This window comes from Rhipicephalus sanguineus, chromosome 11 (genome assembly GCF_013339695.2).
Source record: "Rhipicephalus sanguineus isolate Rsan-2018 chromosome 11, BIME_Rsan_1.4, whole genome shotgun sequence".
Classification (NCBI taxonomy): domain Eukaryota; kingdom Metazoa; phylum Arthropoda; class Arachnida; order Ixodida; family Ixodidae; genus Rhipicephalus; species Rhipicephalus sanguineus.
Window position 1 is genome coordinate 80,475,513 of NC_051186.1, and position 17,930 is coordinate 80,493,442.

The 17,930-nt window shown below is 45.8% G+C and overlaps 1 protein-coding gene across 11 annotated transcripts in view; it reads left to right on the top strand.

The window, feature by feature from the left end:
* LOC119375196 (GRB10-interacting GYF protein 2) overlaps positions 1-17,930 on the top strand; it is a 676,837-nt gene that overhangs the window by 217,469 nt on the left and 441,438 nt on the right. The window lies entirely within an intron of this gene.

Here is a 17,930-nt window from a genome sequence, read left to right on the forward strand (position 1 = left end):
AGAAAGAAAGAAAGAAAGAAAGGAAAGAAGAAGAAAGAAGAAAGCAAGAAAGAAAGAAAGACCAGGAAAGAAGCCAAGAAAGAAAGAAAGAAAGGAAAACAATGCGGCAGGCACGCCAAGCGTCGCTTGCCCCCATGTTACCGTTACACTCTTAATAAGGTCCTGGTTAAAGGCTGGCTATATCCAGGAAAACAGAAGCAAAATGTACTGTTTCCTGGCTATATATAGCACTTTAAGCGGGACCTGATTAAGAGTGTAGGGCAAGGGCTCCTGAATTTTTATGTGATATTTGTTCACCTCCACCTTGCATGCTATCATATGTTCCGCCTCGGACTGCTTCTCCTTTCACAGCAGTAGAGAATTTGCGATCATGAAGCTGTGGTCTACGAAAGTGCTGATGCTAGATACTCGCAAGTTCACTGGAATGGAACTTGGTAAGAAGCATGTTAAAAACGAAGGCATGGCATGTGCTGACGTTTGCCTATAGCCTCAGGCCATTGATTCAGTGGATTATGAAAAATAAGCAGCGGGAAGCTGTTCGTTGCGAAGAGCGATAGACAAAGTTCGATCTCATCGATTGCCTAACTTTCACGCAAGAAGCCGGTTTGGGAATACTCCATCGCGGCGACTGCGGGCAATGCGCGCTCACTGTACGTATTCTGTAAACAGGTAGCGTGTGTAAAAAATATTGTGCTTCCGTTCCGCCCGCGATTATCATTTTCGCGGCAAGAATCTTCCCTCGTTTCGACAACATTTTACAGAAATGTCCAGGACAACTCCCGCGAGGTGTTTTCATTGAGAGCCGCCAGCAAAACCTATGAGGAGCGTGCCGCGTTAAACCGACGTCGGAAGCGTTGACCCGACGAATGGAAAATATAAGAATTAGGATCCCAGCAGGAATCGAACCCAATCATTCTACATGGCAATCAGGTATTCTATCAGAGGCGATAGGTGGCGAGTCCGTAACTCCCTCGCCCTCAAAAGGTTTAAAGGAGTCCTGACACAAAAATTTTCGCCCCGTGTTTTTTTGCTGCAATGTGTTGCTGGGGGCCTGTTAGTCATAACACGGCATATCGTTTGCTGCAGCACGCGACAGATAATTAATTACAAGCTCCTCATTACCGACACAGCCTCAGTTTCGGTTTGACAGAGCTCCAAAAACTACAAGCCGCCGGGTACAACTATCATCACCTAGCGAGTGAAACGCTCGGTCACGTGAGCACACAGAACAGTGACGCCTTTCCGCGCGGTGTGTCGTCGTCGGGCTCATTGTCGTCTGATGGCGACGATTTTCTTGCGGCGGGGATGGAAGGAATTTTCGACGTGGCGAATCACTTCAGGTTTGACCCGCTGGCGAGGAGCGATTCGTCGGGAAGCGCGTCAAAACAGAAATGGCGGCTACGACGTCATCATAACTTGTACCGGCTGAAACGTTTGCGTAGGGGAAGTAGGGGGGTCACCTCGGGTCACCTCCGAGGCTGTCAATGCACCAGGTGCGGCCTATAATGCTGCATCGCGCTCGCGAACTTCAAAAGTCATATAAAATACCTTCCAAGCTTTATTTGCTGTCGATATTTTGCAGATGGTACACGTACGTACACGGGAATCGATCCAGCAGGCTATCTCGGCCGCAAAATTCTGTGTCAGTACCCCTTTAACGGGAGGGTACGACATAGTGTGGTTTTCATAAATGCCGACTGTCTAGTTTTACACCGCTTGGCCTGAACTTCATATTCACTGCAGGTGAAGTACGGTGTCTACTGCATCGTAATATATGAACACGGGCTGTCGCTGGAGCAGACGTTTCTGCAAGCGGACTTCTCCAGTTGCAGCCTTAAAGAACACAAGTCTGCTTGTAGAAACTTTGGCTCCAGGGACACCCCATGTTCACAAATTTTTCATCTCTTGAAGCTTCAATCTTCCCCTGAACTTTTATTGTAATATTATGCTATATCTATATGCTTTCTATGAGCGCCTACGATTGGATAAACGAGTCAGGGGGCATCATCGAGGGCTCGTTTCTTTGTTACACACAACCTACTAAAACCAACAGCCCATGCATGAAGTTAAGGAAGGTATAGGAGGCATTGCGGTGTATGTTTTTACTGTTGTACAGTAATTATGACACACATGAAAGGGAATCAAAGCGGATGAAGAATCTACTTGCCACAGGTAGGGACCGAACCTGCAACCTTCGGGTAACTCGTCCGATGCTCTAACAATTGAGCTACAGCGGCGTTCGCTTTGCTATCTATTTTATTGGGTATTTATGCTTGCGTCAGTGCATGAGGCAATTGACCGCTTAGTATACTCTAGTGGGTACACGTCATAGTAGATGCTAGCGATCACCTTTTCCCGAGACCCGTCGCCATCGTGAACCCTTCATTCTCGCTGTTACGAAGGTACGTCAATTTCTCTTTGCTACACGAAGCCGCACTTCTGTAGTGCTCGCAGCGAAAGGTTTTCTGAGGAAGGGATACTCGCTTAATCGGTTAGCAGCAAGTAAGGCTTCTAAACCGTTGCTGCCAAGCTTCCCCCTAGAGAGTAGAGTTTTTTCGCACTATCACAACTGCTGTGGTCATCACATGGCGTCGTCGCTGGGTCAAGACGACATCAGCCGGCGCGCTCGGCATAAAATGTACTTGAAGAAGGCCACGGGCAAACAGTTGGCGCATCAGTCACTCAAGCATAACCGCTTCACTTCAACCTCACGGTCATGTGAAGGTTCTGCAATAAAGTTTAAATATGGAAGAATGAAACAACTTTTGTTCAAGATAACTTGACGTCCTCTTGTTTAAAGCTCAGTAAACAGGTACCGCGGGTCTCGAGAACAAAATCAACCTGAAGCTGCTCCGAAACCTGTACGTATACTTCCCGTCATTCCCGTGCTGGTGTAGGGCTCCGGTCAAAGGGCCCGCATAGACATTGGCGCCGTCTTTCCCTCTATTGTGTAATGCTGTTAGACATATATGGTTCGAAGTGGCCTGCCGAGGAAAGTAAAAATCGATTCGAGATGCTACCGAACATAGATGTCGGCATGAACGGTCGCAAATGGCGCACACGTTATCTAATGAAGTCACCAGCACAAGCGGAAAGCAACCCCTGAGTTCATCGCCTATTTCAACAAGACCTGCCGACACCACGCGCCACAAAGCACATCACTGGTGTCCTGGAATGGGGAACCCACCCTTGACGTTTCCCCCTCCTATGATTTATTCATTAAAGATGATAGTCTTTATTGGGATACTTGAACGCAGAAATTTTGGTCTGTCTTTCTGTCTGTCTGTATGTCTGTTACACGATTCAGCCACCCGGCGAAAGTTTAAGCACTTGCTGAACGCCCAGCCATCTTGAACTGGTAGCTGCGTTCATACCTGTAAACATTGTCGATCAAAAGGCAAATATTACCCACATCTGAGGTGCAACATCAATACGTAAGTATTAGGTGGTGTGTTCCTTTACTAGAAAATACACAGATACGTAATTCTAAAGACACTCGTGTTTCTTAGGCTGCGCTGAAAATGCAACGCTATGCGTGAAAAAGCCCTCTGCCGAATATGTGGCGCTGCCACCTGGCAGTGGCCCTAAGAACAGCATCTCGGGTGGCCGCGGATGAGACCAGGACTCATGTAGTACGGCCGGCAGAAGACTATCGTCTTTCGACGACATTTGCAGCGAAGCACGCAGATACGCGGCCATTTATTTATTTATTATTTATTTATTTATTTATTTATTTATTTATTTATTTATTTATTTATTTATTTATTTATTTATTTATTTTTATTTATTTATTCTCAATAAACGTTTTATCATCTTCCTCTTCTACAGATAAGTGTTCGGCTGCGTCGTTTTGACGATGTTTCACGCAGAAGCAAGCTTAATCATTAAACTAAGGCAGATAGTTCGGTTTTTGTGAAAATACCGCAGGCCTGGAAAGTGTCAGAAATAACGCTTCTTGCACACGAAGTTTTCTGCCCTCCTCAAGCGGTATAGTTATAATTCGCCCAACAATAATGTCGCAAAACTTTTCGGGATGACAGGCTAAGAAAAACAATACCTTGCGCGATTCGCAAACTGTCATGCTATCTCTTGAACCTTGTGCGCGCTTTAAAGTGAGTGTATAGGCTGCCAAACTCGATATCTTTATGTGCTTGATAAAACGAGTTTATGGCGCGATCACGATCATATGTCGATGTTCGCAGAATAGAAAAAAAAAATGAAAACATAGCATACACAAATATCCACAACTTGTAGTACTATTCTTTCTGTGGTTGGAAATCTTGGCGCCCATTCGCAATAGTCGAAGCCCACATGCTGCTAAACCTCATTGCACCATTGCTTGATTGTATCCAAGAGTTTAATCTATCTAAGTATCAACGATTTGTGTAAAACACTGCACTGATGTGCCCATGGTTATTTATGAGATCTAGGGGTCTTTGACTGGACTGTGCAGGCAGAACAGACGCGAAATACTCTGCCATGGCATCGGCCTCAGCACCGAAACGACCGCACGATCATCAGCATCGTGAACCGGTGATTCGTCGAGCGCCCCTCTCAGTTGGTAAATCGCTCATTATTCCAAATGATAGTTGCTAAGGTTGAAGCGTTGCAGCGCTCTGTTGTGTGTGTATCTTTTCTGTGTGTCCCGTGAAATCGTTGCGCCATCGAAATGCAAGTATGCAGTTGATAGGCTCAGCAACAAACGGGAGCTCGAAGTCACCGCAGATACCTGTCACCATCCTGTGGGCAGTGGTTTATCCGGAATCCTGATTTCAGGTGGGGAGAGAAAACACGAATGTGTTGTAATAGCCAGGCAATGGGCCATCCACGAGCTCCGTGACACTAGCTTCAATGAACATCCGCAAAACTTACCGTGCGTGAGAACTTGATTTATGAAGCTTACGAATATACTACAACAAGAATTCGACACCAAAACAGATAGCGAAGAGCCGTGCATTTTCTTCGCGCGTAAACGGTTAAAAGCTTTCCCCGTCAAGAATTTCAGCGTAAGACCATTGTGCTGTAAGCAGCTCTTATGGTTGCTTCAATCAGTAATCTCGCACGGTGCACGTGGACGCTTGCCTAAGACACCGAAAGATATCCTAGGAAATCGGCCTACCGCTGTGCGTTATCGTTTCACCACCTTCGAAATGTAAGTCGCTGCTTCGGACTTTCTTGGACGAAGGGGTCTTGGACGAAGGGGAATACACCGAGTGTCATACGCTGTCGCATCAAATTAGAGTGACGCACCAAGATACGCAATATGCTACGACCACCTTCATTTGATGAAATGTAATATGTGGCTCTGTAGAAAAAATCACAAATTTCCCAAGGGAAGTATTTTTTCTGTCGGAAGTGAACAAATGCTCAGTTACCACCTGGCATATAATGTTCTAATAGCCAATCCATGTAATGTCAAGTTTCTTACCCAAGGTAAAAACGGTTCACATTTGCGAAGTGTTCCGGCTAACCTGCGCCGAGTATATTCTTTTTTAAATTTCGCACAAAAGCTGGCAAAAATTAAACAGGTCAGTTATCTTAGTAAAGACGAAGTAATCCGATGTTGCGGAACAAGTGTTACAACTTTTCTATTGAACATTTTTGTTAGAGTTACTATGTGAAAGGTTAATTAGGCAATCTTTGTTAATTACAGAGCTTATCGGATTGGCGGTTATCTTAGCATGGATGAAATATTCCGGCGTTTCAGACTAAGTGCTACAACGTTTGCATTAAATATGTTTCGCCAGAGTTACTAATTAAAATATATTTAAGCAATCTTTGTTAATTATCTAGCTTGGCGGATTGGAAAAATCCTGACGTGCTGCGTACGGCTCGGAACAGTATTGGGCAAACTGAACACGCGTAGCGCGTATGTGTGTTTCTTTAATACTAGGTGCAAGTTAGCTGAAATATCCTGTATGTTCCAGTAATTTGTTGTCCTATCATACCGCACGTATTGTGTACTGCGGGCGTACTAGAGTAGAGCAGGCTTCAAATTTCAGGAATGATAAGTAAGCAAAAAGTGCTAATGTTAGGTCGCAATGGCAGTGCTTCTCGATATACAATGTCCAGCGCTAAAAGCTGTGTAGGCCTACACGACCGACACCTTCGCAATTTCCTCGCGTTCATGCTCCACTTTTTCTTTGATGCGTGGGCATTACTTGGCTCACTGTGCGACCTCGCTATCGTGAGAAATTCGTAGAATGAAAAGGCACATCAGTAACGCCACGTTCATCTAAGTAATGAAGCCACGGATAGGATTAGAACCTATGCCCCATCGCCACTGACAACGCGCCGTAGCTGAGCGAACTAACCACTGCGCCTTCTTTTGCTGAGAGAGAAATTGAAGGACACTCGAGGCGCATCTTCGCCTCGCCGTCGTGTACCGCATAAAGCCCAAACATTTGCAGGATTTGGGCACATCTGTACTTGGCGCCATCTTTCGGCGACAGTAACGGCGTCTTGCCATAACTGAATGGGAAATAGGCGAAAAAAATCATATCTGACAAAAAAAAGGCTAGTTGCCAAAAAGGAATCCCGGTTATATGCAGCAGAGACCCACTGGAACATTTTGGTAAAATTGTAGTAACGCACTACAAAGCGTGTGGCTTCCCAGGAGAATTGAACACCGCCCATTAGAAGCACATGGGGCCCCATTGCAAAATATTAAACAATCTGGGAAGCTACGCGGCTTGCAATTCGACACTGTAATTTTACCAGAATCTTCAAATAAGTCTCTCTTTTTGGTAACTAGCTTTTTTCGTCAGATATGAATTTTTTTTGCCTATTTCCCATTCAGTTAGGGCAAGCCACCGCTGTCACCGACGAGAGATGGCGCTGTGCACATGTCCCCAAATCCTGGTCATGTCGATAACATCGCCCCGCGCGTCGTATATTCTATGTGCGAGTGAAAGCGTGCGATGGCTGCCGACGGTTACGGCTGAAGCATATATGAAACTCGCCGGCAGTCTCCGTCGAGCGAAAGGCGCGTGGAGGGGTGCCGTAGTGTGTGTGTGTGGGGGGGAGGGGGCTGCGTTGCTCAGGCAGGAAATGAGTATAACCAGTCAGGCGTGGTCGCCCACGGAGCAGACTGCGCTTGCCTTCGTACGTGTTGTGCTCTCATCGCAAAGTTTGCGTCAAAACCCTAGACAGCACGAGGTCGCTTCGGTCAGTGCAGCGACCACGTTTCTTTACGCCAGACTTTTGTTGAGTTAAGCCACGTCGCATACAGAAGGATTGAGCTTCAAGCCTTACTTCGTATAATATTCCAACTTAATTGTTGCCACCGCATTCACTGCTTCGCCCTTGCTGCGAAAGTGTGACTCTTTTCTTTACTGCCAGTCTTCGACATATACAACATAAATTTCGCGAAAATACAAGATACACGAACTATTTAAACATTTGTGGCCGCTCGCTACTATGGCGTCACGCTGGTTTTCGCCAATTTCTTCGAGTGCTGTAAAAGGTTCAATCCTGGCCAGCCGCTGAGGTACAGGCAGCACTTTTAGATACCGCTGCGCTGCGTACATTGACGAAAATGTACAGGCACCGGTCGGGCGTTCGAATCCCGCCTGCGCCCACATTCCATTGCATTACCGTTCCAACAGGCCGCAACATTGGGGAACATGCTCGAGGTACGTGGCTGCACGAGGTACGTCGTTGGGCTCTGCCTGACGGGCAAAGCACTGAAATGGCAACGCCTCCTCCAGCAGGATGTCTGCGACGTGAGCCGAACGCTGGTTCCCAGCCTTCTGTTCCCTCCGTCTCCACTCTAAAAAAGGGGTGTCGAGTGCGAGTGCTCATTGCGGCGGCAGCTCCAAACCTTTCTTCCTCCGAAATCAAAGCAATGTCTGTTGCAGTCCCGGAGACAGCGTGCACCGTAGACGCTGCGCCAATAGTTCTGATGGCGTCACTTCCGACACTACCGGAACTGGCGTCGGCTGCGAGCGCTCCTTGCGCAGACTGCACTGAACTACGCTGACTCTTGTGTGCCCTATAGTTTTTATCTCGTGTCTATGTATTTCTAAGTATCGCGTAAACTTTTTTGTTATATGGTACTGGTGTGAAATTGAATGTGTCTTCAGCGTCTGCACATTTCATATTGGTGTTCAGTCTTTGATTTTTATAGTTAGGTTATTTAGGCGCCTTTTCGTTTTGTACCACATTTGCCTACTGTGGCATCAGTTTTTTTTTTTTTTTACTGCTAAGAACAACATGTTTGACTTGTTGCTTGACCTCTCTTATAAAAATAAGTGCCCTGACTTTTGTTTTTGGCGCGAATATTTTGCATCACTCCACCCGTGTGCTGTATCCTCTGTTATTTCATTCATTAAGTGCGCACAAATTACTGAGACCATTCTTAGTTCGTGGTATGATCCTCAAATGTTACTTATTTATCATGTACAAGTGTCCGTCAAAAGTTCCCAAGCCACTATCCCATGTATTCCTATGGCATGGCCTGGGAACTTTTGACGGATCCTGTACATTAGGAAGGATGCGTGGTTGCATTGAAGTTTGAGGCCTCGGATTATCTTCTCAACAGGAGCGCCCAGGTCCATTGACAGGCATAAAGTGACGTCTCCTACGCGGCATAAAGGTGACTCCCGTCATCAACGCCACCATGGACCTGCCAGTGGGCATCTTGCACACCGCCCAGAAGGTAATTTGTTGTATGCGGCATAAAGCAATGCAAAAAAAAAAAAAAAAATAGAAGACGACCTGAGGTCGAATTCACAAAACTTCTCTTTCGTAAGTGCTTTTCCTCTTGGCAAGCAGGCTTCGAAAATGATGTGTCCAGCATCGTGAGTCGCTGAGAAATTCTCTTGCGAACATTTTTAGCGCAAGAAGCTTTGTGAATACGGGTCTTCGTTTTGCTATTGAATTGGCATTATAATGATTTTGATTTTGCTCTTGCTGTGCAGGGCCATCAACTGCTGCGTAGAGTACGCAAGCTAATGACTAAGGCCAAGTTACCTTAAAACTCAGCTGTCACACCATTACACAATCAAATTTCATACTGTATTTCCTGCTTCTGCAGTGAATATTGCCTTCCGTACATCACGATGCGTGATACGCTTTCTGCCGCCTATGCGACGTTTTCATGCCTTGCACTCTGGCATTACAGCGGCGTCTACCGCTGATCATGAGCACAATGACGTCTGAATATTATGTCCTGGTCTCATTCCGTTCCAGCTTGCGTCAAGCTTACGAGGGGCAGTCAAAATGTTCTCGGACTGGTGGTTCGGCGTGCTAATATTAAGACTTATGGGAATGCTTACCTAATCACCTTCGAAGAAGGGCCCTTGCGTGCACACACACTTGCTCCATCGCTCCTCCCATTGTTGGAAGCAGCGGTAGAAGGCTGCTTTCTGAATCTGTCGGAGCTTAGTTGTCACATGTGTTCTTAACGCGCCAATCCATACATCGCGTGCTGCATGCGCAGCAATTCCTAATCGAGAATAACGTTCCAGTCAGACACCCTACTCTTCGGATCTCGCTTTTTGTGTCTTTTTGCTGTTCTCTATTTTGATAATGGACCTCTATGGGACACGTTTTGCAACCGTGGAGAAGAGCACAGCAACTTCAACGACTAAGCCCTGACAGATTCCGAAAGAAGCCTTCTACTGCTGCTTCCAACAATGGCAGGAGCGACGGAGACAGTGTGTGCGGGCAAGGGTCCTACTTCAGTCGTCATTAGGTAATCATTACGGGGACATTTTGACTCCCCCTTGCACACCATCTGAGAGGAAGGTTCAAACGAAAATCGAAAATGCGGTCACCGCGACCGGGATTCGATCACGCGACCTTCGGGTCTGCAGTCGAACACCATAACCACTAGACCACCATCACGGGTTGCGTTAGTGGTTAGGCTGCCTACTTGTTAAATGATTGGAGTAAGTAAACTAACAAACGTAAAGTCACTCACAGGAGTTCTTAGCTGCGCTAGTTCATTTTCGTTCATTCGTGGTGAAACAGCGTGAACGACGGAACAATGATAGAAGACAACAGGACAGCGCCTTGACTTGTGTCTTCATCCGTTGTCCTGTCCTGTGGTTCGCGCTGATTGATCAAGGATCACTCACAGTATCCACTGCGGAATTTTCTGATTTTCACTATGGGCACCCGCGTAAAAATAAAACGGCGGATTGAAACCACAGTTTGCTCTCCCGTTGGGTACGGCCGGCGTGAATCCCTGTATGTAGCTTTGGCCGACCTCTTTTAAGCCTGGTGTCTTCCGACAGGGACAGGAGAGGCCTCTGCGAAGCAAGCACATACGTCGCCACACAAGCATGCTGCGCGGCGCCATCGACGTGGACATTCCGATAAGGCTGAAGGGCAGCTGCCGGACGGTAATATAACCTTGAAGTGTTTCACAATATGAGTCCGTAGTTTGGGTAACGAATATTTCGAAAGTGTTATTTAAGTGATTAATTACTTATATACTTATACACACCCTCATTCTTTGTACAGTGTTAGCGTAAGTGGTTCGCTTACAATATATTTTCCTACTGTTAGCCCAAAAGTAGGGGAACTGTCCGAGGGTCTCGTTTTTCTGTATTATACACAACTAATGAAGCCGACACACCATTAAGCCAAGGAAAGCATTACTTGTGGTTTATTAACTGCACTGCAATGATTCTCAATTAAATTGAAACGAATTGAAGGCGACGAATAATCATCCTTTCCGGCGGTGGGATCCGAACCCACAACCTTCGAATTACTCATCCGATGCTCTACCATTTGAGCTACGACGGAGTGATTTGAAAATGCTTCGTAAAAGAATCCTATATACAGGCCTACATACAGCGTGAGCAGTAGCGTTAAAAAATGTAATGCATTTAAAACTCTCTCTAACGAACCCCGATTTTACGAAATTTGTGATCTACCGGATAAATTCTCATTCCTCGACAGGAACTAATAGGGTTCAATCTTGTCATCGATTCGAATTAACGGAATTCACCTGGCACTATATACTCAATTTAACTAATTTTTCCTGAAAAAAAAATGAGTAGAAAAGCGGCGATATCTTTTTTAATTTTGACACGACGGGTTTTTCTTCTGGCGTGCGCTCTAAAGCTATCGCGTTAAAACATCCAGCCGCCCTAGTTACGGCCTTAGCTTTATTTTCACGAGTCTGCACGCCGCGCCCATGCGCGTAACAAAGGACTGAACAGTGGGATGGCACTGATGGCGGCGGTGGTTTATTATTCCTGTAAACGCTAGCTGGTTCATGAACATTGTGGTAGAACAGCGCAAAAAGCGGTACAGTGAACACACAAGACACAGCGCTGGAACCGACCAGTTCGGGCACGTTGCTTTCCTTATTTCATGGTTTATGCGGCAGATCACCTCTTCGCAACATTTTTGCTCGGCCTGCTAGTACACTCACTGCAGTCGTTCTGCCCGTATTTGCACATCGGCAGCCTGTCACTGCTTCCCGTGGCCGTCTACCTGGCCTGCATCGGCCGAACGTGGGAGGCTCTACGCACGCGTGCTGCCCTCGCGGGCATCTCAAACGCGCAGGAAGGGGTTAGCGGCAAATATACAGTACCACTGAAGCTTATAGATGCCTGCATGATTGATGCAGCGCTAAAGACTGAGACGTAAGGGAACACATAGTGCACAGGACGGGCGCTGTCTCGCAGCTGAAAGATTTATTTCGAAAAAACAAAACGAGAAAACCAAGAAGGGCATAGCAGACATGCCCATAAAACAGCAAAGCAAAAGACAGCAAAGCAAAAGACAGTAAAGCAAACTCCTTGTCCGTCAATTTTCTTGACGGACAAGGAGTTTGCTTATCTACTTGGCTCATGCAATATCAAGTGACATGTTTGGAATTTGTTCTAAACAATGTGCGCGTGTGGTTGCTCATTAACTCGCTTTACTGCCTTATGCGCATGTCTGCTATGCCCTTCTTGGTTTTCTCGTTTTGTTTTTTCGAAATAAATCTTTCAGTTGCGAGACAGCGCTCGTCCTGTGCACTCTGTGTTACCCTTCGTCTCCGTCTTTCGCGCTGCATCAATTATGCATGCATTCCAACTAGCCCAGCATTCCATTCTACTACTAATAGATGCCGTTGTATACGTTACAATTTTAGATTTCGAAAAACCGAAAAGCCCCTTTGTCTGTCTTACCAATTTCCCGATTTAACGTCATCAGCGATTGAGTGTCAACTGTACTGCGAAGCCGAAGCGTAGACTCAAGCGAGCCGTCACACCATGTTAATTGCGCAACGAGCGGGCGGTTTAAAGGCCCACCCATTACAGAGTGAACCAGCATAATTGATCAGCATCTGCCGCAATATGAACAAAGTGTGCAGCATAGTAGGTGCACGTACCGTACTCCCTTGCAGACGATGGTACGCAGAGGTTCTTTTACTTGAGGCGCGGTTGAGGTGTCCACTGGGGAGCGAAGCATTGCAGGCGAATCAGAAGACAATGCGAACGGGTCCCGATTACGCTATCGCGTTCCACTCTTAAATGAGATGCTCAAGCGTTTTCCAAGTTTTTCATTTTCAACCAAGGATTAACAAGCACTGCTAACGAGCAGATGACGTGCGTAAAGTTTATATGATGAAGTACGTTTTGGTAAAAGCACACCTTTTATGAGAGATAGAAGGGAAAAGTAGAAGAAATCGTAAATATTCAAAGGAAGAACGTACTGAACGAGTGCCAATCTATCTTTTGTACAGCAGTTCCTAGTTTTCTTGAATATAGCAGGCGTTCTCAAGTGTACAGAACTAATAGTACTCATGGTCCGTGACTGCTGCACTGACTTTATAATACGAGGCTGCCTGCGCTCCACAGCAGCGATTGCTATAAACACTCAGCTGCACACGCAAGCACGTACGGAACCTATACTCGGTTAAGACCTGCAAATAAATACAAGCTGCAGCCGCAAAAACGTCGTTCGGCTGCCCTTCGCCTTCGTGTGAGAATCATACCAACTTGGTTTCGTTCGAAGCGCAAGTCCTCCTTCTAACATAATGTATGCAGTAGGTAATACTTCTAAACTCAGATTTCATCGTCTTAGACAAAAATATCTGTTCAGGCGGAATGCTAATGCCCCAATATTTCATAAAAATTGTCGACACGCCGAAATCTTCTAAAACCAGCGGCACAAACGTGTATCCGGATGCAAAAAATCGACGACCTTAAATAGACATGATAAATAATCTAAAGTGCCTGGCGTCACGAAAACGAGCGAAAGTAATTGGATGACTGCCCCCTCGTGGTTTGCAGCGTCCACATTTTGCTAAAATGTCGCTGGGGAAATTCCATTTAGATGAATTGAGGAGATCTACGTGGAAGCGCGATTGCTGAGGGCGGAGCTTATGTATTCATGGGCCATTCATAATTTTTGTAACCGAGTATAGTTAAAAAGCTGACAGGTAAAGCCGCGACCGTTAAAACAACACTGTCGACATACGGATCCATCATGTGACGAAGACGCTTTCTTCATAAAGAGTTTTAACATTTTTATTTTTAAGACGATTGTGGCATATCCACCATCTCGCTTTGTTGGATGAACGGCATAATATCTTAGGCTATCCAAGTGAAGACCTCCATCTAAACTTACCACGGAACGTCTAACGAGCGTGATCAACTCGCTTCGGTACGTGCGCTCCGATGTCGCCGCTGTCATCTTGAAAGTTAGGCGCTACTTGATGCAAGAATTTTGCGCGCTGATAGCTTGTTTTTCCTTTGTGTTTTTTGGTTGGTGGCTTCTGTTATTTCTGATGCGTCTTTTGTGTTGATTATTGCACTTATGTTGAATTGGTGGCCTTTGCTCATGCGCGTCATCGTTGATCTATTTGGGGTTTCTCACGCACAGTAAACGGTCGGTAATGAGCGCTGTCTGTGGCGTGTGGTCGTGAGCGCTTGCGTGTGTAAATGTGTGTGCGAATGAGGGAGTGCCAAGTTTCGCCTATTTTTCAAGAAATTGTGTAAGTAATTAAGGATTAATAGCGAATATAAGCAAAACAGCGCAAAAACCTGGTGGTCTTGGAATACTGTCGCATGGGATCGGAAACCGGTCCCGGTATACTGCAGAGTTCTCGGCAGCTCCGAGACAGGCAGCAGTGGTGGCACTGTGGGCGGCAAGGTCGACAGCAACCAGCCGACGTAGTCTTCGAGCAGCGATGTCACTCGCGTGTACAGGCAACGAGCGGACCGCTCAATGAGCAGGGGCACCGTTCGCGAACAATGAGGCGGCCATGATATGCTCTCGTGTATGCCTGCCACGGTGGTCTAGTGGTGATGGTGCTCGACTGCTCACCTACAGGTCGAGGGATCGAATGACGGCCGCGGCAGCCGCATTTTCGATGGAGGCGAGAATGTTTGAGGCCCGTGTGCTTAGATTTAAGTGCACGTTAAAGAACCCCGGGTGGCCGAAATTTCCGGAGCCCTCCACTATACGGCGTTCCTCACAATCATATCGTGGTTTTGGGACGTTAAACACCAGCGATTATTATTATTATTATTATTATTATTATTATTATTATTATTACTTGATGATCAAGTCGATCAGTTTACGGAGCTTATCTTTGACCAGCATGCGCAAGTTCATTCCCCAGTATACACCTCATCATTGTAAATATCCCTCCTGGTTCTCATCAGAACTTATAAGTGCACTGAAACATAAAGATCGTGCACACAGGAAGTATAAACGTTCTGCATCAACTCATTTCAAGGAAGAATTCTGTCGTTTTCGTACTCTTTGTAAACGTTTTTATAAACGGGATCACAGTCTATATATTTCATTTTTAGAAAAAAGCGCGACTGACAGGCCGGCTGAGTTTTGGAAGTATGTGCGCAAACGGTCGAGCAAAAGTGGCGAGTCCTTCAGGATACTGGACCCAAATGGAGTAGAAGTTCAAGCCGTTGCTGACTGTTTTGCCATGCATTTTTCATCTGTCTATAAGTCTCCAGCCTCTGTAGCTAGTAACGGTCGACAGGTTAAGGCAGTTGGCGCAGCTGATGCTGTGTCGCTAGATGAAGATTCCATTTCAGAATGCATTAAGCGCTTGAAACCATCCTTTTCAGCTGGCCCAGATGGCATCCCCTCTGCCATACCAAAAGCCTATGGCAGTATACTTGTCCCAGTATTGACTACCATATTTAATAAGTGTCTGCATGCTTCAACGTTTCCTAGCATGTGGAAAACTGCTCGTGTTTTCCCAGTGTTTAAGTCTGGCTGTAAAAGTGACGTCTCGAACTACCGCCCTATTTCCCTTCTTTGTGCCGCATCCAAAATCTTTGAGCTTGCTCTTCACAAAATATTGTCTTTTGATATAAAAAATTCATTGATTGTGAATCAGCATGGGTTTCTCGCTGGCCGCTCAACTGTCACTAATCTTGCCAGTTTCATGATGCAAGTCTCCACGCCTATTTCGCAGAGAGGACAGGTTGACGCTATTTACTGTGACCTTAGCAAAGCTTTTCATGTTGTCAGCCATTCGCTGCTTGTGTATAAACTTGCACAGTTTGATGTTGATTCTTCAATTGTGAATCTCCTCCATAGCTATCTTCTTGATAGATTATGTTACGTTGCCGTTAATGGCCAAACGTCCTCTTTGTATAAAGCTACTAGTGGGGTTCCTCAAGGGTCGGTACTGGGCCCACTCCTCTTTTTAATTTATATTAATGATGTTTCTTCTGTCATTCGGAATTCTTCTTTCCTTTTGTATGCCGATGACATAAAGATATTTAAGGAAATTCATTCAGTTATCGATTGTCGCTTGCTGCAATCTGATTTGTGTTCTTTTTCTGAATGGTGTAAGAGCAATAACCTCTCCCTAAATATTTCAAAAACCAAGGTAATGAGTTTCACTCGAAAAACATCTAGTGTGCCATTTTTATATTCTGTCAATTCTGTGTCGTTGTGTAAGGTATGTGAGATCAATGATCTAGGTGTTCTTTTTGATAGCACCTTACACTTTTCTGCTCATGCTAAGCGTGTTGCTTTGCGGGGTCTTCGCACCCTAGGCTGTGTTTGCAGAATGTCTAGAGAATTCCGTTCTCCTGTGCCCTTCCGAAAATTGTACACCGCGCTATGTCTTCCTCAACTAGAGTATGCATCTGTGATCTGGAATGGCATTCCTAATTCCAGCAGCAACGCCATTGAGCGAGTCCAGAAAAAATTCCTAAGCATTTACAACCATCGTTTCGCTAGAAATGACTCTGGATCTCGTTCTAACGCTGCTGGATTATTATCATTGCCATCACTTTGCTGCCGACGAAATCGCGCTGATCTGTTATTTCTTTACAAGCTTGTGCATGGTATCATATCCTGCCCTGTACTGCTCAACTGTCTTAATTTCCGAATTCCACGTAAGCTGACCAGAGAGAATAGACCTTTTCATGTAACCGCCTGCCTCTGTGAACATTCGACCATTGGCGGGATACAACGTCTTTACAATGCTTACTTTTTGGAGCTCGATGTTTTTCACAGCTCCCAGTCGTTGTTCTGCTCCGAGCTTTGCACTGTACTTACATAGCCTTGTACACTGTCGACCTTTTTTTTTTTTCTGCGCATAGCTGTATATGTGCAATTTTATAACGTTTTTTTATCCCTGATATTTTATTATGAATGTTGGCCTTTGTTTGTTTGTTTTTTTTTTTTTTGTTGTTTTTCGTGCGCCAGTACAAAGACCTTATGGTTGTTCCTGGGCACGTTAAATAAACGTTTGATTGATTATTACTCTCGCGTATGAAATGGATGATGAAGGAAGCGTGGACAGAATCGCTTGGCTGCACGCAGGTTGCCGTGGTTCCAGGTAACGATCCATGGCAGGGGAAGAGTGGACAGTGATTTCTGGCAGGATGAACTTGTGATGACCAGAACACACGAGGACTTTACTTAAAGGCAGATTTTTTGTAGACTGCATCATGGTGATCGTTCCTCTTAGCCGCTAGCTTACTTATTTACTTCCTATTTAGTTGCCGTTGTTCGCGCTCTGCAATCTACCTTTCATCATTGGAGCGTGCGTAGGCTTAGTTGCAAATGCTAAATTTTTCACATCGCCTCTCTGGCAACGCTAAATATTCTGTAGCCATATAATATTGTCACGGGGTCGTGACGTCGACGAAGACCACAGGCGAGGTGTCCAAGATGAAACTTTATTTGGCCGAACTCGGGGCCGGGAAATGAAAACTCAAACTACAGCAATACACGCTGTGCACTGATAGCGGCGAACTGGGCGTCGGCCATCGGTCAACTGACAAGCGGTCAAGCGCGTCGGCTGTTATACAGGCGCTATCGAACTTTCCAGCGATATCGCTGGTGGCGGCGTTATCTCTCGACGAAGCTGGAACATTCGCGTGCGGCGCGCAATCTTAACGGAACGTTCTAAAACAATCGCGAAGCTTCTTACACATCGCGGCACGGCCTGCGCAGCGCGTTGCCCACAGTCTTTGTGGGTGAAGTTTCAACTTATGAAAAATAAGACCCGCGGCAATATGCAAAATAGAAAAAAGAAAGATACCTGCGAGTTAGCAAATGCTGGTTAGTCTTTGCCCTTTTCGAGAAAAAGAACCCTTTTACGTTAACTATACGGCGATGTAGACACCGTGCTCGGTCTGCTGCGCTTTCACATTTGCCTTTTGTAGCGTTCTGGTACATATGGATGTATCTAGTATTGCATAGAGTCATGCGTGTATCATCACATTGGCACAGCCCATGCGCGTCTTGCATAGATAGTCTTGACTCTTTTTTTTTCTGACAGTTGAGTACTTTTCTCAGCACTCAACCAGATAGCAAAGCTATAGAAAACACAGTTCAAAGCAACCGTTGCGAGGGCGGCGCGCTCTACGGGACGCGCCAGTATACGGGCGCAGGTCCCAGCAAAATTTATCAATAAAGTCCGCGACAGCGCGTTCGTGTGACATATTAGCATACTGACTGGAGACAAGTTGCGCGCGGTGGTAACT